We start from the raw sequence: 23480 nt of genomic DNA, 5'->3' as shown, positions 1-23480 counted from the left end.
TCCGCATGAGTGACCGCAAGTACACCGCGTTCGAGGCAGATGGGCGCCTCTACCACTTCCTCAGGGTTCCATTCGGTGTCACAAATGGAGTCTCGGTCGACAAGCACAGTTTACGGGCCACCTTCCCGTATCTCGATAACGTCACCATCTGCGGCCACGAACAGCAGGACCACGACATCAACCTCCAAAAATTCCTCCGAACCGCAAAACTCCTTAATTTAACTTACAATAAGGATAAGTGCGTGTTTAGCACCGACCGTCTAGCCATCCTTGGCTACGTAGTGCGTAACGGAGTGATAGGCCCCGATCCTGAATGCATGCGCCCCCTGATGGAACTCCCTCTCCCCAACTCCCTCAAATGCTGCCTGGGCGTCTTCTCATACTACGCCCAGTGGATCCCCAACTACGCCGACAAAGCCCGCCCCCTCATCCAGTCCACCTCCTTTCCCCTGTCGATGGAGGCCCGTCAGGCCTTTAGCCGCATCAAAGCGGATATCGCAAAGGCCACGATGCATGCTATCGACGAGTCCCTCCCATTCCAGGTCGAGAGCGACGCGTCTGACGTAGCTCTGGCAGCCACCCTGAACCAAGCAGGCAGACCCGTGGCCTTCTTCTCCCGTACCCTCCACGCTTCCTAAATCCGCCATTCCGCGGTGGAAAAGGAGGCACAGGCCACAGTTGAAGCTGTGCGATACTGGAGGCACTATCTGGCCAGCAGGAGGTTTACCCTCCTCACAGACCAACGGTCAGTAGCTTTCATGTTCGACAATGCACAGAGGGGCAAGATCAAGAACGACAAGATGTTGCGGTGGCGGATCGAGTTGTCCATGTACAACTACGATATCTTGTATCGTCCTGGGAAGCTCAACGAGCCTCCCGATGTCCTATCCCGCGGTACCTGCGCCAGCGCACAGATTGACCTCCTCCGCTCCCTCCACATGGACCTCTGCCATCCAGGGGTCACCCGTTTCTACAATTTTATTAAGACCCACAACCTGCCCTACTCTGTCGAGGAAGTCAGGACCGTCACTAGGGACTGCCACGTCTGCGCCGAGTGCAAACCGTACTTCTACCGCCCCGAACGAGCGTATCTGATCAAGGCATCCCGCCCCTTTGAACGTCTCAGTATAGACTTCAAGGGTCCCCTCCCCTCCAACAACCGTAACACTTATTTCTTGAGTGTTATCGACGAATACTCTCGATTCCCTTTCGCCATTCCCTGTCCCAACATGACCACGACAACCGTCATAAAGGCCCTCCTATCCATCTTCTCCCTGTTCGGTTACCCCGCGTACATACACAGCGACCAGGGGTCCTCTTTTATGAGTGACGAACTGCGTCAGTTCCTGCTTAACAGGGGCATAGCCTCTAGCAGGACGACCAATTATAACCCCCGGGATAACGGTCAGGTTGAGTGGGAGAATGGCACCATTTAGAAGACCATCCTGCTGACCCTACGGTCCAGAGATCTCCCTATCCCCCGTTGGCAAGAGGTTATCCCCGACGCCCTGCATTCAATCCGGTCTCTCCTCTGTACTACCACTAATCAAACACCTCATGAACGTCTTCTTGTTTTCCCCAGGTAGTCGTCCTCAGGATCCCCTCTCCTGACCTGGCTGGCAACCCCCGGGCCCATCTTGCTCCGGAAGCATGTGCGGGTGCACAAGTCCGACCCGTTGGTTGAACGAGTCCAGTTACTCCACGCCAACCCACAATATGCGTACGTGGAGTATCCTGACGGTCGGCAGGATACGGTCTCGCTTCGGGACCTGGCATGCGGCCTTCTCCCCCTACATCAACACCTCCCCCCCAACCCCAATTCCCTCCAGTGACCCCCGCGCCCCCACGACCCAGCACACATGCCCCCTCTTCCCCGATTACAGCGTCTCCACCACTGGCCCGGGGTACGGAGACACATCTACGACCAACGCTCCCGGAGGCAAGGACGACCATCGGCCCGACGTCACCGGCTCCACTGCGGCGGTCCTCCAGAACACCATGGGCACCGACAGGCTGATCGTCTCCATCTGATGCGGCCATGGGACTTTTTTTGGACATTGTTGTGTTATTCTGTTGTATTGTTTTGCCACGAGCCAGTGGGCAGCTCACCCCTATCGATTTTCACAGCTCATACCACCAGTCCTCGGACCCCCCCTCTCTCTCTCCAACTTACACCACCCCCCCCCCCCCCGCCTTCTTTCTCCACAAGGGGTGAATGTGGTGGTATGGATATGAGCACTGCCATTGGTGCAGAGCACTGGCTTCCCATTGGCTCTGGCTGGTCATGTGCCTCTCGTCCGATTGGTTGGGACTAGTCATGTAACTGCTCTCCAATTGGTCGAGAGGCAAGTAGGTCCCCGCCTCCGAGGCGGGGTATAAGTACCCAGAGTTCCCGGCGGTAGGCCATTCTCTGTAGTTGACCACCGGGCTAACAACTAGCTGATTAAAGCCACAGTTTGGATCCTAAATGTGTCTTGAGTCGAATTGATGGTACATCAGTATCCATATATGAAAATGGCTGTGATAGATTGTTCCTCGACTAGTCTGTGAGACAACTATCCCAATTTTGGCACAAGCTCCCGGATGTCAGTAAGGAGGACTTTGTACAGTCGACAGTGCTGTGTGCCATTGCCGCTTCCGGTGCCTGTGTCAATGCCGGGTGGTCCGTCTGGTTTCATTTCTTTGTTTCGACTTTGTAGCGGTTTGGCACAACTGAAAAGCTTGATAGGCCATTCCATAGAACAGTTAGGAGTCACATGTAAGCCAGACCAAGTAAAGACGGAGCTGGCAAGATGGATACAGAACTGGCTAGGTCATAGAAGGCAGAGTAGCAATGGAAGGGTGCTTTTCTGATTGGAGGGCTGTGACTAGTGGTGTTCCGCAGGGATCAGTGCTGGGACCTTTGCTGTTTGTAGGAAATATAAATGATTTGGAGGAAAATGTAACTGGTCTGATGAGTAAGTTTGCAGACGACACAGACGTTGGTGGAATTGCGGATAGCGATAAGGACTGTCAGAGGATACAGCAGGATTTAGATCGTTTGGAGACTTGGGCGGCGAGATGGCAGATGGAGTTTAATCCGGACAAATGTGAGGTAATGCATTTTGGAAGGTCTAATGCCGGTAGGGAATATACAGTGAATGGTCGAATCCTCAAGAGTATTGAAAGTCAGAGAGATCTAGGTGTAAAGGTCCACAGGTCACTGAAAGGGCAACACAGGTGGAGAAGGCAGTCAAGAAGGCATACGGCATGCTTGCCTTCATTGGCCGGGGTATTGAGTATAGGAATTGGCAAGTCATGTTGCAGCTGTATAGAACCTTAGTTAGGCCACACTTGGTGTATAGTGTTCAATTCTAGTCGCCACGCTACCAGAAGGATGTGGAGGCTTTAGAGAGGGTGCAGAAGAGATTTACCAGGATGTTGCCTGGTATGGAGGGCATTAGCTATGATGAGAGGTTGAATAAACTTGGTTTTTTCTCACTGGAACGACGGAGGTTGAGGGGTGACCTGATAGAGGTCTACAAAATTATGAGGGGCATAGACAGAGTGGATAGTCAGAGACTTTTTCCCAGGGTAGAGGGGTCAATAACTAGGGGTCATAGGCTTAAGGTGCGAGGGGCAAGGTTTAGAGGAGATGTACGAGGCAAGTTTTTTTACACAGAGGGTAGTGGGTGCCTGGAACGCGCTGCCTGTGGACCTAGTGGAAGCAGGGACGATAGTGATGTTTAAGGAGCATCTTGACAAATACATGAATAGGATGGGAATAGAGGTATCCGGGTCCCGGATTTTAGTTTAGACGGGCAGCATGGTCGGCACAGGCTTGGAGGGCTGAATGGCCTGTTCCTGTGCTGTACTTTTCTTTGTTCTTTGTTCTCTGTCTTCCACTTGCAGCAGATACAAAGACTCTGGGTGATTGCAACTGTGATTTACTGGAATGGCAAATAGGACCACCCCCCCTGTTGTATAATTTGACAGATGCTCACATTTCTGTCACTGCTAAAAACCTCACCTCTTACAGCGAGCTCAAGCGTTGCACTACAATAGTCCCTGAATCAAAGAATTACTCCAACATTCTTCTAACTTCTGCTCTCACACATTAAACCTCTCTTGTGATGGTCATTGTAATAATTGAAATTTCTCTTACCTGTTTGAGGTGAAGGCTTTACAATCACATAACCAGCACCATTGGGTAAAATAGGCTTCTTGACATTGACCCCACTGAAAATAGATGATGGTTGTCGGTTAAACAATTGTATCCATGAATGTTAACAAGTGAAAATGTCATATGTCAAGAAACCCAAAAATACAAGGGCAAGGGCATATTTAATCATTTGGAAGCAGAGTCAGCAACTCACCCCCTCCCAGACCCCTGAGCCGTGACATATCCAAGAACTATTTCCTTTGTCAATGATTATCAAAACGTTTTATCACACCTCTGCCTGGCACAGGACGATTTACCATCGACCATGGTGGGATTTCAACCTGGGACCCCAGAGTATTGCTGTAGGTTTGTGGTTGACCAGTTCAGTGACCTCTATCACTCGGCCACATCAGGAACCCCAGCTAAGGGTCACCAGCCTCTTCTAGCCGGTCTCAGTCAGAACATTGATTGGTTATAGCTGTGAACAGGAAGCCCAATCCAGCTCATTTATAACCAGGGCTTCTTTCCTTACCAAAGAAGGAATTTTAATGATGAACAAAACACAAAGCTACACACTTTCCCTTATATACAACCTTTGGCTATTTCACGCTATAATAGGAAGTACAGCCCTGACTCAAGCCGATCCCCGTCAAGACTACTAACTTTTTTTAAAAATGCAAACATCCAGTTAATATCTGAAAGGATGGATGGGAAGATTTCACATTTTAAAACTTAAAATCATAGAATCGTAGAAAAGTTATAGCACAGAAGGAGGTCATTCAGCCAATCTGCTCCATGCCAGCCCGAGAACACCCAGGTGCCCTTTCTAATCCCACCATCCTACACCCTGTCCATAGTCTTGGAGATTGCAACACTTAAGGTGCAGATGCAGGTATCTTTTATAAGAGCTTAGGGTCTCTGTCTCCACCACCAACTCAAAGAACAAAGAACAAAAAATATTACAGCACAGGAACAGCCCTTCGGCCCTCCAAGCCTGCACCGATCATGTTGCCCATCTGAACTAAAGATCCCTTCCCTTCCTGGGACCATCTCCCTCTATTCACATCCTATTCATGTATTTGTCTCCAATTTCTCTACCACTGACGTAAGGCTCACTGGCCTGTAATTACCTGGATTATCCTTGCTACACCTTCTTAAACAAAGGAACAACATTGGCTATTCTCCGAACCTCTGGGACGTCCCCTATAGTCAGTGAGGATACAAACATTTCTCTCAACGCCCAAGCAATTTTTTCCATTGCCTCGCTCAGTATTCTGAGGTATATCCCATCAGCCCTGGGGACTTGCCTACCTTAATGTTTTTCAAGACCACCAATATATCCTTTCCTTTTTGACTAGGCGCACAATGGGCGCGATTCTCCGCTCTCACGCCGGTTCGGAGAATAGCGGGTTGCGCCGATTTTTACGGCGACGCCGGTCCGACGCCCTCCCGCTATTCTCTGAACCCCGCACAAACTTCACGTCAGCATTCCCGGCAAAGCGCTCGACAGCCCCCCCCGACACGACCAAAAGCCCGACTTTTAGGCCCCCCGCTTTTCTCCGGCCCGGATGGGCCGAAGTCCCGACGTCATCACGTAATGTTTTCACGCCGGCCACCACACCTGCTTTTCAAGTTCGTCAACCAGTCGTGCTGGCTGACGAGAGCATCGAGGAGGTGAGCGCACCGCTCAGCGCACAGCTCAGTGCACTGCTGGAGTCTGGCCACAACGGGGAAGGCATCCCCGAGAACGGGGGGGGGGTTCAGAGCGGGGGGGGGGGGGGAGACGGAGGGGGGTGTGGGATACGTAGGGGGGGAAGTGGGAGACTGAGAGGGGGACTGTGGGAGATGGAGGGGGTAAGTGTGGGATACGGAGGGGGGGAGTGTGGGAGATGGAGGAGGGGAGTGTGGGAGACTAAGGGGGGAGTGTGGGAGTCGGAGGGGGGAGTGTGGGAGATGGAGGGGCGAGTGTGGGAGACGGAGGGGGGGGAGTGGGAGTGGGGGGGTGATGAGCCATCAATCGAACGCGAGACGAGTTGCTGTACAAAAGTTAGGCTTTAATAAGCTAGAAGTTAGCCCTGCAGTCGACTACAGTAAATGGACAACCGCCGGGCGTTCTGGGTATTTATACCTCACTCTGAGGCGGGGTTAACTCAGCCTCTCGACCAATTGGGGAGCCGTCACATGACTGGTCTCAACCAATCGGTCGAGAGGCACATGACCGACCAGGGCCAATGGTAAGCCAGTGTTCTGCACCAATGGCAGACAGCTATGCAAATCATACCACCACAGGGGGTAGGAAGAGAGGGAGCGAGTGACTCGTCCAACCCCGGTTACAAAATGTAAGCCACCATGCCATAGCGTGCCGCTCACGAGGACACGGCCGCTGGTTGCCCTGTGGATTACGGCCACAGGCCACTGACGCACCCGTGAGGAGGACATAGTTAACTGCCCGTTGGATGCAGAAAGTGACCAGGGGTTAGACTGCCCGCGTGTCAGCAGCGCGACCAGGCCACCAGGACACACAGGTATCCCGTGGCAGGCGGCTGCCGAGGTGTCGGCTAACCTTGGTCTAACATGTCCCGTTTCTCTGCCCCCACCACCCTTCTGTAGGTTAGCACAATGTCTGTGAACAGAACGGCTATGTTCTGCGCAGTGGTTGGGGCCGCTGCACTGCATTTGGCGATGCAGCAGCATCCACACCCACAACCCGCAGTGGATCCAAGGCCAGCTGCAGCAGCAGAGGGAAGGGCCAAGGAGTTGCCAGTCGTCGAGCAGCATGGGGGCGAGGAGGAGGAGGAGAGAGTGAGGGTGCAGCCAGGGCGCCAGAGGCGACGACCAAGGCCGAGGGTGTACCGTGCCCGGATCTCTTTCCTAACAACGACGGACATCACCTGCAGGAGGAGACTCCGGTTGAGTAGGGAGACAGTGATACATATCTGTCACCTCGTGGCGCACCTCACCCCACGTGGAACGGGGGGAGGACACGCGATCCCGGTTGCTGTCAGGGTGACTGTCGCTCTTAACTTCTATGCGACCGGCTCCTTCCAGTCTCGGAGCGGGGACCTCTCCGGGATCTCCCAGTCATCGGTGCACAGGTGTATCCGGGATGTGACCGACGCCCTGCATGCCATCGCCGATCGCTACGTCACCTTTCCCGAGGACCGAGCAAGTCAAGATTCCCGAGCTCGTGGATTTGCCAGCGTGGCCGGGATACCGATGGTGCAGGGGATCATCGATTGTGTTCACGTCCCCATGCGCCCGCCTGCAGGGGACAGGGAGGTCTTCACAAACAGGAGGGGGACATACTCCATGAATATCCAGGTGGTATGCGACCCCCACATGAGGATCATGAACGTCTGTGCAAGGTTCCCAGGGAGTGTGCATGACTCCTACATACTGGCGCAGTCGTACATCCCTGCGATGTTTGAGGGACATCCCCCCCGGCTGAGGGGCTGGTTGCTAGGCGACAGGGGTTATCCGCTGAGGTCTTGGCTGATGACGCCTATACCGAGGCCTCAGACAAATGCGGAAACCCGATACAACGAGGCCCATGCAGCAACCAGGGGTGTGGTGGAGCACTGCCTTGGGCTCCTGAAGATGAGATTCAGGTGCCTGGACCGCTCCGGAGGGGCCCTGCAGTACCAGCCCGACAGGGTCGCTCGCATTGTTGTGGTTTGCTGTGCGCTGCACAACATCGCGATGCAGAGGGGAGATGATCTGCTGCAGGAGGCGGAGGGAGAAGCCAGTGGCAGTGGTGCCAGCACAGAGGAGGAGGAGGAGGAGAGGGAGGAGGAGGAGGCTGGCGGAGTGTCTCGAGCAGCACGCAGACACTACCCAGGTGCTGGTGATGCCCAGGAGGCGGCACGACGGACCCGGCGAGGACGTCAGGCACGCGACGCCCTGGTGGCAGCACGGTTCACGCGTCGCATGCGACGTCCCCGCTGAACACCAAACCACCACCTGCATCGCCAGTCGCGCAGAGGGTCAACACACAACTGCCAGCACCCCCCCCCCCCCCACACCCGCTCTCCGTGTACACTGCTCCACTTCGACATCACCCTTACCACTGCGGCACAGCGGTATGGCACAGCATTGATGGCTGTGTCAGCGGGTGTGATCAGTGCCATGTGGAATGATGACAGCCCGCTCTGCGATGAGCTGTGAGCTCAGAATCGTTACAGAGAGTCTGGCCCATGGCAATAGCTGAACCATCCACCTTGGTGGCCGCTGAGTTCGTCAGGGACACTCCATCACGTGCCCGCGTGGGGTAGCTGTGGGAGGGGGTGGGGGGGGGGAGGGACTACACACCCGGCAACGAGGTTTCACCACTCTTCAACCCCAGCGACACTCGGTCACCATCACGATCCCTGTGGCTGTGGAACAATCACACGGTATTACAAGTAAGGTGGAACAGTGAGTTTAATGTTAACAATAATTTACAGATGCCCTAGCCCCTACAACTAAACTGTGCCCTTCACCCGTGCCAACTTACTCTGTGTCTCTCTTTGTTGTCTTACGGGCCCTACCACTACGTCTAAGTGACTCCCCAGATGATACAGCAGGAGTGGAGGAGGATTGTTGCGAATCGCCCCCCTCGACTAGTTTCTCCTTCGGCAAGCGTTTCCAGGGGCGACCCGGCCTTGATGAGCCAGGCTGCTCTGCGAGCGTTTCGGACGACGTGGTGCCACCCTGCTCTGCCTGCTGCCCACCCGATGCACCAGGGATGGGACGGGGGGAGGCCGAGAATTCCGGGACGTCCCGTGATGGAGTTAATGGGACGGGCCCCGAAACCGCCTCCTCCCTCGGGGAGCCCGGTGGCCCCCGGGCCTCACTGTGGGACAGAGGTGTGAGCGGGAGGGTGCCCCGTCGCCCCACCGACACCTGGCGCTGCCAGTCCTGGAGGCCTGAAATGGTCTCCACTAGGATCCGAAGGTTTGCAGAGACGGAGTCCAGGGAGTTAGACATTCCCGCCAGGGACTGTGCGATCTCAACCTGTGTGTGCACGACGCCATCCAGCACGTGTGTCAGGCGGTTGATGCTCTCGGCGACTGACTGCTGGGACTGTGCCATCGACTGCTGTGACTGTGCCATGGCGTGCTGCGACTGGGCCATGACCTGCTGAGACTCGGCCAAGGCCCGCAGCGCGCCGGCAATGTCATGTTGGCTGTGGCGCATTGCTGCCTGTGAGAGGGCAACCCTGTCCAGGGCCGTGGATGACGCGTGCACATTAAGCCCAACGCCTCGCAGAACCTGACCCATTGCCTCCACCGCGGATGCCACCCTTGCGATGTCGGCCTGGGTTGCTGCCATGAGCGGCACCACTCCCTGCTCCTGGACGAGGTTCGACTCCTCTACTGCGTATGCAGATGCTGGAAGATGGCCCTCATCCCGTCATTGTGTCCCTGGGATTCTTGATGCATCGGCTGTGCGGGTGGGTCGAGTAACTCCAGGAACTCGGAAAACGTCTGGGAGCCAGCTGGATGCTGGGCCTGGCCTGCCCTCCGACAGTCTGGGCCCTCGGTTGCTCCGACCTCCACCTGCTGTACCTGCTCAGCAGTGATGTGCGAACCAGACTGTGACCCAGGAGCCTCATCACTAAATAGGCCAGCCGGGGTGAGTGTCTGTGGGGTGGTGGATGGTGTGGGAGATAGCTGTGCCGCAGGCTCGAGGTCGTCTTCGGTGCACGCCTCCTCTATGTCATTCGCCCGCTGAGAGGCCGCAGGGCGTTCGCAGGCCATTTCTCTCTCTCCCTCTCTCGCCGCCCTCTGGGCGTCCTGCTCCACAGATTCGGTGGGGAAGGATGGGACTCCCCGCTGATCGGGCACCCTCTGTCGTGCGGCCCTGGGTGCGGTGGGGGCAGATGACTGTCTCCGACTGGAGGCAGACGGCCCTGGTCGTACGGCATCATGTCCTAGGGAAGAGAATGAAATGGGTTATTTAGAGACGCTCGACCGGGTGCTGGACGGTCCCAGTGGACAGAGTGTGAAGGGACAGAGGATGGGGGAGGTGTCCCAGTGGGCAGGGTGTGAAGGGACAGAGGATGGGGGAGGTGTCCCAGTGGGCAGAGTGTGAAGTGACAGAGGATGGGGCTGGGGGGGGGGGGGGGCGGTTGTCATGCAGGGTTGTCTCACTTGGTTCCGCTCCGCCAACCTCGCATTGTACGACATCCCGGGTGGCAGACCCCCCAAGGTCCAGTGCCCTCTGCTCGAACGTGGTGAGGGGGTGTAGAATGGGTGAACCCACTCCAGTCTTGTTCCGCTCACGGGTGTTGTGAGCGGTCTTGTCCTGTTGGGGGGGGGGGGGGGGGGGGGGGGGGGGGGCATAGGTAGCTCATTACAATTCGGCAGGTATCAGCAGGCTGTTCAGATATAGGCACAGATTGGGGGTCATGTTGTAACTAAACCATTGCATCTCTCCAGGGGGGCCAGAGCGCTGGATCTGTGACTACTTGGTGAACCACCCTCCACTCACACTGCCCCCCTCCCCCTCCACCCCCATGCCAGGGGGGGAGGTGGGTGATTAAGTAAAGGGGGGGGAAGGATGGTTGTGACCCGGGGGCACCGTCTTGGCACTTACCCTGGCAGCCCTGGTGAGATTGTACAGCTTTTTACGGCACTGCTCCCCAGAGCGAGGGGTCTGCCCCACAGCACTCACGGCAGCAGCCACCTCTCGCCAGGCCTGGTGCACCACGCTTGCAGGGTGGCGATGCCCTCTTCTCGGGTAGATGATGCCCCTCCTCTGCTCAACTTCATTGAGCAGCGTCTCGACGTCAGCCTCAGCAAACCTCGGGGCTGCCCTCGAGTCTCCGACATCTCTGGCCTCCCGTTGCTTTGCTCGCCCGTGCCTTTATACGACTTCGGGCGGCGTCACGTGGGCGTCATGTGTTCGTGGCGTCGCCACGTTCCGACGTAATTTGGCACGTAATTGCTGCGGCCCTGCTCCTAGCCCATTTCCCAGGCGTGAATACCTCGGGAACGGGGCCGTGTCAGGCCGTCGGCAAAGTTGGCCATTTTCACGGCCGACTTCCCGATTTTCCGCGGGTGTGGAGAATCGCGCCCAATATCTCTCGTTATCCATGGTTCCCGCAACTTGCCATACTTATCCTTTATTCTTACAGGAACGGGCCGGTCCTAAGTTCCTATGAACCTACACTTGAATGCCTCCCATATGTCAGATGTTGACTTGCCCTCAAACATCTGCCCCCAACCTACATTGTTCAGTTCTTGTTTAATATTGTTTTAATTAGCCTTCCCCCAATTTAACACCTTCACCTGAGCACTACACTTATCTTTATCCATCAGTACCTTAAAGCTTACTGAATTGTGGGCTGGGATTCTCTAGTATCCGGCAGGGCGGGCCGTATGGGTGCCGAGGATGGCGTGAACCACTCTGGCGTCGGGCCGCACGGAAGGTGCGGAATCCTCCGCACCTTCGGGGGTTAGGCCGGCGCCGGCAGAGTTGGTGCCGTGCCAACCGGTGCTGAAGGGCTTCCGCCTCCTGGCGCGGGTCTGCGCATGCGCTGGAGAGCCAGGAGGATCCAGCGTGATCCCAGCGCATGCGCTGGAGAGCCAGGAGGATCCAGCGTGATCCCAGCGCATGCGCTGGAGAGCTAGGAGGATCCAGCGTGATCCCAGCGCATGCGCTGGAGAGCTAGGAGGATCCAGCGTGATCCCAGCGCATGCGCTGGAGAGCCAGGAGGATCCAGCGTGATCCCAGCACATGCGCTGGAGAGCTAGGAGGATCCAGCGTGATCCAGCGCATGCGCAGGGATTTTCTTCTCAGCGTCGGCCATGGCAGAACTTTACAGCGGTCGGCGCGGAGGGAAAGAGTGCCCCCACGGCATAGGCCTGCCCACGAATCGGTGGGCCCCAATCACGGGCCAGGCCACCGTGGGGGCCCCCACCCGGGGCCAGATTACCCCCCCCCCCCTCGAGGACTCCACAGGCTGCCCTCAGTGTCTGGCCTCGCCAGTAAAAACCTTGTGTCATTAACGCCGGCGGGACTGGATGAAAACGGGCGGCCACTCAGCCCATCGCAGAGCGGAGAATCGCCGGGGGGGCCCACTGCCAACGGCCCCTGACTGGCACGGCGCGATTCCCGCCCCCACCAAAAAACTGGCGCCGGAGAATTCGGCAGCCAGCGTCGGGGTTTCGGGGCAGTGGGGCGGGATTCACGCTGCCCCCTGGCGATTCTCCAGCCCGGCGGGGGGGGGTCAGAGAATCCCGCCCGTGGTCACTGTTCCCAAACTGCTCCCCGACTGAAACATCGATCACCTGGCCAGGCTCATTCCCCAACACTAGGTCCAGTATGGCCCCTTCTCTGATTGAGCTATCTACATACTGTTTCAAGACGCCCCCCTGGATGCGCCTTATAAGCTCTGCCCCATCCATGCCCCTAGCACTAAGTGAGTTCCAGTCAATATAGTCGGGCAGCGAATTCCAGACTCCCACTACCCTCTGCGTAAAAAGGTTCCCCCTCATGTCCCCCTAAACCTTCTGCGGTTTATCTAGAATCTATGTCGCCTGGTTCTAGAATTCTCCACCAGAGGAAACAATTTTATTTAGTCCACCCTATTTCTTCCCCTCATAATTTTGTACCTCAATTAAGTCACCCCTCAGTCTTCTTTGTTCCAAGGAAAATAACCCCACCCTCTCCAATCTCTCCTCATAGCCACACTTTTCCAGCCCTGAGAACAGTCTTGTAAACCTCCTCTGCACTCTCTCCAGAGCAATAACATTCTTCCTGGAATGTGGCGACCAGAACTCCACAAAATATTCCAGTTGTGGCCTCACCTGTGCTTTATACAATTTGCAACTTACTGTAACAAATAGATTAAAAGCAGTAATGACTAACGTGGCCATAACTGCCTGATTCCCCAGCATCGGATTTGGGAGGATGCCCCAAAGATGTGTTGCGGAATCCCAGTAGGAAGTTCACAGATGAGGGTTTACCCGGCAATCGACCAGTAACACTAACTTTCTCTGGACAATTGCATTGCGTGGAGAATCATCCGACATAGTGATAGAAATTGTTAACTTTGGGTGGTTCAGCCAGTGTTACACTAATAGTTACTCTGAGAGAGTTAAAACAAATAAAACCACTTCTAACTTCAACAGAACTGTTTCAAAAAACCAGACCGAATTCCGTACGGGACACCGTCCACACTCTGGACTTCTCACCCCCCCCCCCCCCCCACTCCCAGGATATTCCCAACCCCGCATCACTACCACCGCCCACCTTGGGATTCCCCCAACCACCCCTCTCTCAGCCCAACTCAACCTGTCATCACCCTCCCAAACTGACCCACCTCTAATAAACTGTTCTCCCTCAACTGCGACCTGACCCCCCATTCCCGGTCTGAACACTCCCTGATCCTCCCAACCCAAATTTACTCCCCTGGCCCACCTGGACTCCTTTCCCCCCTCCCACCCCATCTTGACCAGCAAAATCCCATTCACCTTGCTTGGTCACTTATCATTTCCCTGGTCTTTTAACCTCACTGGGCCCTTTATCCTAGCTGCTTTATGGTAACCAGTAAGAGGGTGTGGCCTCCCTGAGTTTGCCAGAGCTGGACTGTGCTGGATACTCTTTCGCTGCAGGCCTCAAACAGCTCCAGCCACTGGAGGTTAGAATGTATTTTTACAGAGCAGGTCACTGCGCTTTAAACTCTTGGAATTCCAGTGGGCCATCACTTTCCAATGCTCGTTGGAAGCTATGGATCAGTATTTTGTCAACAACGTATACCATAAATTATGGAACAGAACCTTCTGCTTTTATTTTTAACAGTGAAACTCACTTCACAGATATACATTGTCCCTTAAGTGGAAAATCGATATTCCTGGACACAATCCAAAATTATTTTTTGCTTCCCAGGGGTTACTTCCATTTTTTTGCTTTCCCATCGGGGCAAATTTCAACCTTCAGAATTGTGTTTCGTGATCAGTGTTTTTTTCCTCGAGTTTCTCCCTCTCGCTTGGTGTTCAGGCACCTCCCCTGCGGGAGTCACCGGCATGGGCCCCATCACCTCCTCCTCTCTTGGGGTGCCCAAAGGCCCCCGGGCTACTCCATTGGACAGGGGTGCGAACGGAGTACCTGGCGCTGCCAGTCCTGGATGCCCGCCCTGGTCTCGACCAGGGTCTGCACGCTCGCAGCCATGGAGCACAGGGGTGAACCATCTCAGTCTGGGACTGCACCCCATCACGCTGCTACTGTGCCACCACCCTGTTGATCTGTGCCACATCAGCCAGTGACTGTGCCACCTCCCTCTGGGTCTGAGCCACCCCGCCCAGTGTCTGCGCCATGCTGCCCAGCGCCTGGGCAATGCCGCCGACGTTTCCAGCCATGACCTGCTGTGACTGGGCCTTGCTGAGGAGCGTCGCTGCAATGTCCAGGTGCCTCTGGCACATGGCTGCCTGTAAGAGGGCAGCCCTGCACTGGGCCTCGGTCACCGCCTGCAAAGAATGTCCGCCGAGGCCTTGGACACGCTGATCCATAACCGTAACGGTCGCCCCCAATGCCTCCAGCCCGGGAACCGTCTGGACAGCAGCTAGTTCCTCGGGTCCGGCCACTCGGCTGCTCCTACCTCCACCTGCTGTACAAGATGCGATGTGTGGTGCACACCAGATAGTATCCCAGGAGCCTCTTCACTAACGTACCCAACCGAGGTGATAGTCTCTGGGATGGTGGAGTGTGTTGGAGACAGCTGTGATGGAAAGTCCATGTCCTCTGACCCAAGCTCCGGGGTGTCCCTAAGTCTCGGGCGGAGGGCTGGTGTTCAGGCTGCTCTCCCCGTCAGTGCTCGGCTGTCTGGGGGAACCGACTCTCTGGCTAGGGGCAGGGGAGACTCTGGATGGACTGGCCCCATCTCCGGCAGGTCCTGTAAGACACAAGACGGCATGTCTGATTAGACAGCGGACTGGGGTGGGGTGTGAGGGGGAGTGGGGGAGGGGGGGAGGGAGGTGTGGGTTGGGGGGGTGAGGGTGGTGTGGGTTGGGGGGTGAGGGTGGTGTGGGTTGAGGGGGATGAGGGGGTGGTCTCCACAGATGTGTCATGGTGTCTGCAACTAATCAGGGTCTCACTTGCTTGCCCTCTGCCGAACTCCGCATCGGCGACCTCCCTTTCCTCCGGGCCGCCGACCACGTCCAGTACCCTCTGCCCGGGCACGGTGAGGGTCCGCAGTTCTGGTTGGGGGGGAACACAAACAGCACAACCATTAGACATTCTGGTACATGAAGCCTAGGGGTTGGGTAGATGGCGGCTGGCATGGGTGCTGGCATGTGGGGCAGGGTGCGCATCCGGCTGTCCCCCGCGGAGGGAGGTGCCAGGTTGCGAGTGTGTGTGGGGGGGGGGGGGGGCAGCGTTAGTGCCAGGAGCACAGCGCTGCCTACTCACCCTGGCAGCCCTGAGGAGATTGTGGAGTTTCTTCCGGCACTGCATGCCAGTCCGGGCGACGTATCCACGGCTCTGACCGCCTCTGCCACCTGCGCCCAGGCATGGTGAACGGCGGAGCCTGGAGGCATTCCTCCCGGGCCGGGGTAAAGGGTCATCATTCTCTCCTCCACACCGTCCACGAGGGTGTCCCGGAACCGTGGCGCTGCTCTCCTTCCAGCTGTCCTGTTGGCTGGGACGGTGTGTGTGGGGGGATGGGTTGTTTAAGTGTGGCTGCGGTGTGTGAGCCTCATATGCGCCAATCACGGACCCGGCGAATCCGGCACCCTTTTGCATGGATTTGATTGCATTCCATGTGGCGATGCTGCTAGCCCATTTAAAGTAGCCGAATCAGTGCAGCTCTTGAGCCGTTTTTTCTGTCATAAAACACCACTGTTTCCACGCCGGCCTCGGCACTTAGTCTCAAAATTGGATAATCCAGCCCAAAGGATACAATCTTCCCAAAAAGAAACAAAGTCCCTGAGCGAGTGCGTTTAGTCGCATGTTTCTCGGCACACGCTGTGCCGAAAAACACATGACTATTCAACGTGACATGAATTGAATAAGGGGCCTGAACGGGGAACATGCAGCTGAGACCGCACACAGCCCCGTTTTTTACAGTGGAGAGCTCCGCTCGCCGGAACTCCCCATTGTAGCGAGAGAATCAGGACACCATTTCCAAGGCGTTCAAAACAATCCCCACGCACCCCGCCCCCAGCTCAAACGCAATATAGGAGGGTTTTGGGACCCCGAGCCCTTCCCCCCAACACCCAAACTGGCAAAACATAGCCCGATCGCAGTGCCATTCTGGCTCCCCGGAAGTGTCTAAACCAGCTGGAAATGGTACCTGGGCACCTTGGCAGTGCCAGACTGACACCCAGGTGGTACTGATGGAAATAGTTTGCGATTTGCTTTCCACAGAATTAAGTGAAATGTATTTTAAGTTCCAGTCCTGTAATTGTGAAGATTATTCATAAATTGCTATTGATGGCGTAAATGTTTAATTAGGAAATGGCTTGGCCGTGGTTAAGGGGCGGATTCTCCGTTGGCCACTCCAAAATCATGATGTGATTGGGCGGAGAAGCAGTTTTGACACCAAAATCATGGCCGGCGCCGATCACAACAAATTGCAATTCTCTGCTGCCTCGACAGCGGCATTAATGCGTTCCAATCTGCAGTAACAGTAAACGTCGTTTGCATATCATTAGCGGGGCTGGCCTGGTATTCTCCGGGGCCTGCACGATTATCTGCCTCCACTGGGGGGAGTTCCCGACGGTGAGATTCACTTGCGATTTTAAAAATCCTGAATCTGGCGCTGGTCTGATGAGGGAGAGAGAGAAGGTAGGCCACGGAGAGGCGCGACCGTGGGCTGCCAGTCCTGAGATTAAGCCGGGCTGGTTTTGGGGGGGGGGGGGGGAATGTGGGGGCGGGAGGTGCGGGACGTGGGGACGGGGTGACCGCCACGGGACTGGGGCGGTGTCCAGGACTGGACCAGCATTGCCAATGCCTGCAAGGTGGCCATCTTGCTGCGCACTCCATTGACCACCCACCATGGCCCGTGGGATTGCAGAGTACCACCAGCTGGATGGGTGTCCCCACCCGACCATCCACGCACCCCAGCCCGCATACCCCACCCCACCATCACCCCGCCCCAGCCCCCATTCCCCACCCCACCATCCCCTCAACCCAGCCCGCATACCCCACCCCACCATCCCCGCACCCCAGCCCCCAAACCCCACCCCACCATCCCCGCACCCCAGCCCCCAAACTCCACCCCACCATCCCCGCACCCCAGCCCCCATACCCCACCCCACCATCCCCTCATCCCAGCCCCCATACCCCACCCCACCACCCCTGCACCCCAGCCCGCCTACTCCACCCCACCATCCCCGCACCCCAGCCCGCATACCCGACCACACCATCCCCGCATCCCAGCCCCCATACCCCACCCCACCATCCCCGCACCCCAGCCCGCATACCCCACCCCACCATCCCCGTACCCGAGCCCGCATACCCCACCCCACCATCCCCGCACCCCAGCCCCCATACCCCACCCCACCATCCCCGCACCCCAGCCCCCATACCCCACCCCACCATCCCCGCACCCCAGCCCCCATACCCCACCCCACCATCCCGGCACCAAAGCCCCCATACCCCACCCCACCATCCCCGCACCCCAGCCCCCATACCCCACCCCACCATCCCCGCACCAAAGCCCGCATACCCCACCCCACCATCCCCGTACCCGAGTCTGCATACCCCACCCCACCATCCCCGTACCCGAGCCTGCATACCCCACCCCACCATCCCCGCACCCCAGCCCCCATACCCACCCCACCATCCCCGCACCCCAGCCCCCCATACCCAACCCCCACCATCCCCGCACCCCAGCCCCCATACCCCACCCCACCATCCCGGCACCAAAGCCCCCATACCCCACCCCACCATCCCGGCACCAAAGCCCCCATACCCCACCCCACCATCCCCGCACCCCAGCCCCCATACCCCACCCCACCCCACCACACCATCCCCGCACCCCCAGCCCCCATACCCCACCCCACCATCCCCGCACCCCAGCCCCCATACCACACCACACCATCCCCGCACCCCAGCCCGCCTACTCCACCCCACCATCCCCGCACCCCAGCCCCCCATACCCCACCCCACCCCACCATCCCTGCACCCCCAGCCCCCATACCCCACCCCACCCCACCATCCCCGCACCTCAGCCCCCATACCACACCACACCATCCCCGCACCCCAGCCCACATACCCCACCCCACCATCCCCTCATCCCAGCCCCCATACCCCACCCCACCACCCCTGCACCCCAGCCCGCCTACTCCACCCCACCATCCCCGCACCCCAGCCCGCATACCCGACCACACCATCCCCGCATCCCAGCCCCCATACCCCACCCCACCCCACCATCCCCGCACCAAAGCCCGCATACCCCACCCCACCATCCCCGTACCCGAGTCTGCATACCCCAACCACCATCCCCGTACCCGAGCCTGCATACCCCACCCCACCATCCCCGCACCCCAGCCCCCATACCCCACCCCACCATCCCCGCACCCCAGCCCCCATACCCCACCCCACCATCCCCGCACCCCAGCCCCCATACCCCACCCCACCATCCCCGCACCCCAGCCCCCATACCCCACCCCACCATCCCGGCACCAAAGCCCCCATACCCACCCCACCCTCCCGGCACCAAAGCCCCCATACCCACCCCCCCATCCCCGCACCCCAGCCCCCATACCCCACCCCACCATCCCCGCACCCCAGCCCCCATACCCCACCCCACCATCCCCGCACCCCAGCCCCCATACCCCACCCCACCATCCCCACACCCCAGCCCCCATACCCCACCCCACCCCACCATCCCCGCACCCCCAGCCCCCATACCCCACCCCACCATCCCCGCACCCCAGCCCCCATACCACACCACACCATCCCCGCACCCCAGCCCGCCTACTCCACCCCACCATCCCCGCACCCCAGCCCCCATTACCCCACCCCACCCCACCATCCCTGCACCCCCAGCCCCCCATACCCCACCCACCCCACCATCCCCGCACCTCAGCCCCATACCACACCACACCATCCCCGCACCCCAGCCCACATACCCCACCCCACCATCCCCTCATCCCAGCCCCCATACCCCACCCCACCACCCCTGCACCCCAGCCCGCCTACTCCACCCCACCATCCCCGCACCCCAGCCCGCATACCCGACCACACCATCCCCGCATCCCAGCCCCCATACCCCACCCCACCATCCCCTCATCCCAGCCCCCATACTCGACCCCACCACCCCCGCACCCCAGCCCGCCTACTCCACCCCACCATCCCCGCACCCCAGCCCCCATACCCGACCACACCATCCCCGCACCCCAGCCCCCATACTCCACCCCACCATCCCCGCACCCCAGCCCCTATACTCCACCCCACCATCCACTCACCCCAGCCCCCATACTGCACCCCACCATCCCTCACCCCAGCCCCCATACCCCAACCCACCATCCCCGCACCCCAGCCCCCATACCCCACCCCACCATCCCCGCACCCCAGCTCCCATACTCCACCCCACCATCCTCTCACCCCAGCCCGCATACCCCACCCCACCATCCCCGCACACCAGCCCCCATACCCCACCCCACCATCCCCGCACCCCAGCCCCCATACTCCACCCCACCATCCTCTTACCCCAGCCCGCATACCCCACCCCACCATCCCCGCACCCCAGCCCCCATACCCCACCCCACCATCCCCGCACCCCAGCCCCCATACCCCACCCCACCATCCCCTCACCCCAGCCCACATACCCCACCACACCATCCCCGCACCCCAGCCCGCATCTCCCACCCCACCATCCCCGTACCCGAGCCTGCATACCCCACCCCACCATCCCCGCACCCCAGCCCGCATCCCCCACCACACCATCCCCGCACCCCAGCCCGCATCTCCCACCCCACCATCCCCGCACCCCAGCCCCCATACTCCACCCCACCATCCCCGCACCCCAGCCCCATACCCCACCCCACCATCCCCTCATCCCAGCCCGCATACCCCACCCCACCATCCCCGTACCCGAGCCTGCATACCCCACCCCACCATCCCCGCACCCCAGCCCCCATACCCCACCCCACCATCCCCGCACCCCAGCCCCCATACCCCACCCCACCATCCCCGCACCAAAGCCCCCATACCCCACCCCACCATCCCCGCACCCCAGCCCCCATACCCCACCCCACCATCCCCGCACCCCAGCCCGCCTACTCCACCCCACCATCCCCACACCCCAGCCCCCATACCCCACCCCATCCCACCATCCCCGCACCCCCAGCCCCCATACCCCACCCCACCATACCCGCACCCCAGCCCCCATACCCCACCACACCATCCCCTCACCCCAGCCCCCATACCCCACCCCACCATCCCCGCACCCCAGCCCCCATACTCCACCCCACCATCCTCTTACCCCAGCCCGCATACCCCACCCCACCATCCCCGCACCCCAGCCCCCATACCCCACCCCACCATCCCCTCACCCCAGCCCCCATACCCCACCCCACCATCCCCTCACCCCAGCCCACACACCCCAACCCATCATCCCCGCACACTCAACCCCACCATCCCCTCACCCCAGCCCCCATACTCCACCCCACCATCCCCTCATCCCAGCCCCCATACCCCACCCCACCATCCCCGCACCCCAGCCCGCATACCCCACCCCACCATCCCCTCATCCCAGCCCCCATACCCCACCCCACCAACCCCGCACCCCAGCCCGCATTCCCCACCCCACCATCCCCTCATCCCAGCCCCCATACCCCACCCCACCATCCCCTCATCCCAGCCCACATACTCCACCCCACCATCCCCGCACCCCAGCCCCCATACTCCACCCCACCATCCCCGCACCCCAGCCCCCATACCCCACCCCACCATCCCCTCACCCCAGCCCACATACCCCACCCCACCATCCCCGCACCCCAGCCCCCATACTCCACCCCACCATGCCTGCATCCCATCCCCCACCCCTGCACCTCACCCATGCAAACCACCCAAGGACAACGCACACAGTAGCCCCTTATAGGAGAGCGCCGGTTGGACCTGGTTCGGCAGGGGGATACGCATCATGCTAACATCCATTTCCAGCCCTTACACACAATCGATATCGGAATACAACCAGCAATGTTGGCCTTCCTGCTGGTCGCTGCAGTCCTGGAGTTACACTGCGGCTGTACAAGCTGGAGCTTCTCGAGGTGGAGGAGGGAGCAGCAGCTGCGGAGCCTGCCACAGAGGAACAGGAGGCAACTGATGAGGATAAAGGGCTGGTTGCCCAACGGGCCAAGAAGGAGAGAGTGTAAAGGAGACGCCGCATGAGGCCTGATGTATATCTGCCGGACCGGGCATGCCGAAGACTCCGGCTGAGCAGAGGACCAGTGTGACATATTTGGCAGATCATGGCACACCTGGCAACACAGGGGAAATGGGGGAGGACATTCGCTCCCAGTGACCATCAAGATGACGGTCTCCTTGAACTTCTATGCTATGGGGCCATTCAAAGCGCTGAGTGGGACCTGTCCAGAATCTCACAGACCTCGGTGCATAGGTGCACCTGCGCTATCACGGGGGTCCTGTATCCTGTCGGCAAAATACATAAACTTCAATGTAGACCGAGCCCCCCCCCCCCCCCCCCCCCCCCCCCCCAGAGGGCCCGGACAGCAGGGTTCGCTGCCATTGCCGAGATGTCCCAGTCTAGGGGCGATCAATGGGATGCATGTCGCCGGTACAGAGGGTGTTTCCCATGGCACTGATCACCTCTGCCACCTGCGGCCTCCTTCCCACCCTGGAGTACAGGGTCGTCTGCCTCTCCCCCACGGCATCTAGCAGGGTCTCTAGTCCACGCCGGTGTAACTCGGGGCCGCGCATCTTGCTGCCATCTTGCTGGCTGGGATGGTGTGTGTGGGGATGTGTGGTGTGTGTATGCAGCTTGTCAGCCTCCTGAGTGCCAATCCTGAACCAGGCAAATCCCACACCAATTTTCATTGGAATCGATTGTGTTCCACGTGCCGCCAGTGCTAGCCCTTTAATGGCCAATGAATCGGTGCAGGTGCGGCACCAGCTTTGTTGTGGTAGAATTCCACCATGTCTGCCCCGGGTTTCTCCATTGCCCGACGCAGATACCGTAATCGCTGATTGGACGGAGAATTCCTCTTAATGCCGAAATCAGGGACGGCGTGTTTTCGGATGCTCCACCCCCCTCCAAAATGCCGTCCTTAGGGCTGTACGCTGCATGCCGTTGGGGTGGCCTCAGGACATCACCTGAAGGCCCTTCCCTGATGCTGCGCCCCCGATGGGCCGACTACCTAACGGTACGGGACAGGTGTGCTCTCAGTTTTTGTCAACCTCATGTGGCGGCTGCGGATTGTATCCAGGGCTGCTACAGTCAGGGGTGAGCCGTTCCGGTGGCCGGGGGGGGGCTTCGGCGGGGGCTGGGGGGACTGGTGGGGGGTTGTCCGGGGGTGGCGAGGAGGGGTACAGGTGGGAACTATCTGGTAGGTCGGCTCCACGCAAGGCCAGCACCATGTCGTACGGTGCGATCGCTGCAGATTGTCGCCGTGCACATGTGCAGCCACGATCCAGGCTGTTCTCTGGCTACTTTTGCTGTGGGAGCTGGGAGTTTTACCTGGCGCCGCAGCTAGCCCCTCATTGGTCCCGGAAAAGGTTGGGGTTTGGCACCAATTTTGGCATCGTAAAACGCCACTGTTCCCATGCACCGAATGGTGGTCTTCTTGAAGCAGATGGGGACCTCGGAGTGGAGTAGGGACGTGTTAAAGATGTCCGCGAATACCTCTGCCAGCTGGTTCGCGCAGGCTCTGAGTGCACGACCAGGGATCCCGTCTGGGCCTGTCGCATTCCGAGGATTCACTTTCAGGAAGGCCGATCTGACTTTGGAGGCTGTGATGGTGGGTATAAGTGAGTTATGGGCTGCTGGGGCACTCAACAGCGGATTGTTGGTTACATAAGAACATAAGAACATAAGAACTAGGAGCAGGAGTAGGCCATCTGGCCCCTCGAGCCTGCTCCGCCATTCAATGAGATCATGGCTGATCTTTTGTGGACTCAGCTCCACTTTCCGGCCCGAGCACCATAACCCTTAATCCCTTTATTCTTCAAAAAACTATCTATCTTTACCTTAAAAACATGTAATGAAGGAGCCTCAACTGCTTCACTGGGCAAGGAATTCCATAGATTCACAACCCTTTGGGTGAAGAAGTTCCTCCTAAACTCAGTCCTAAATCTACTTCCCCTTATTTTGAGGCTATGTCCCCTAGTTCTGCTTTCACCCGCCAGTGGAAACAACCTGCCCGCATCTATCCTATCTATTCCCTTCATA

General features: G+C 58.7%; 1 pseudogene; it reads right to left on the bottom strand.

Moving 5' to 3' along the window:
- Positions 1-23480, bottom strand: part of LOC119969073 — an 80385-nt pseudogene that overhangs the window by 25926 nt on the left and 30979 nt on the right.

The sequence above is a fragment of the Scyliorhinus canicula genome, chromosome 7, assembly GCF_902713615.1.
Source record: "Scyliorhinus canicula chromosome 7, sScyCan1.1, whole genome shotgun sequence".
NCBI classification, from domain to species: Eukaryota; Metazoa; Chordata; class Chondrichthyes; order Carcharhiniformes; family Scyliorhinidae; genus Scyliorhinus; species Scyliorhinus canicula.
Note: the sequence above shows the minus strand (reverse complement) of the source record. Positions and strands in the feature narration are given on the sequence as shown.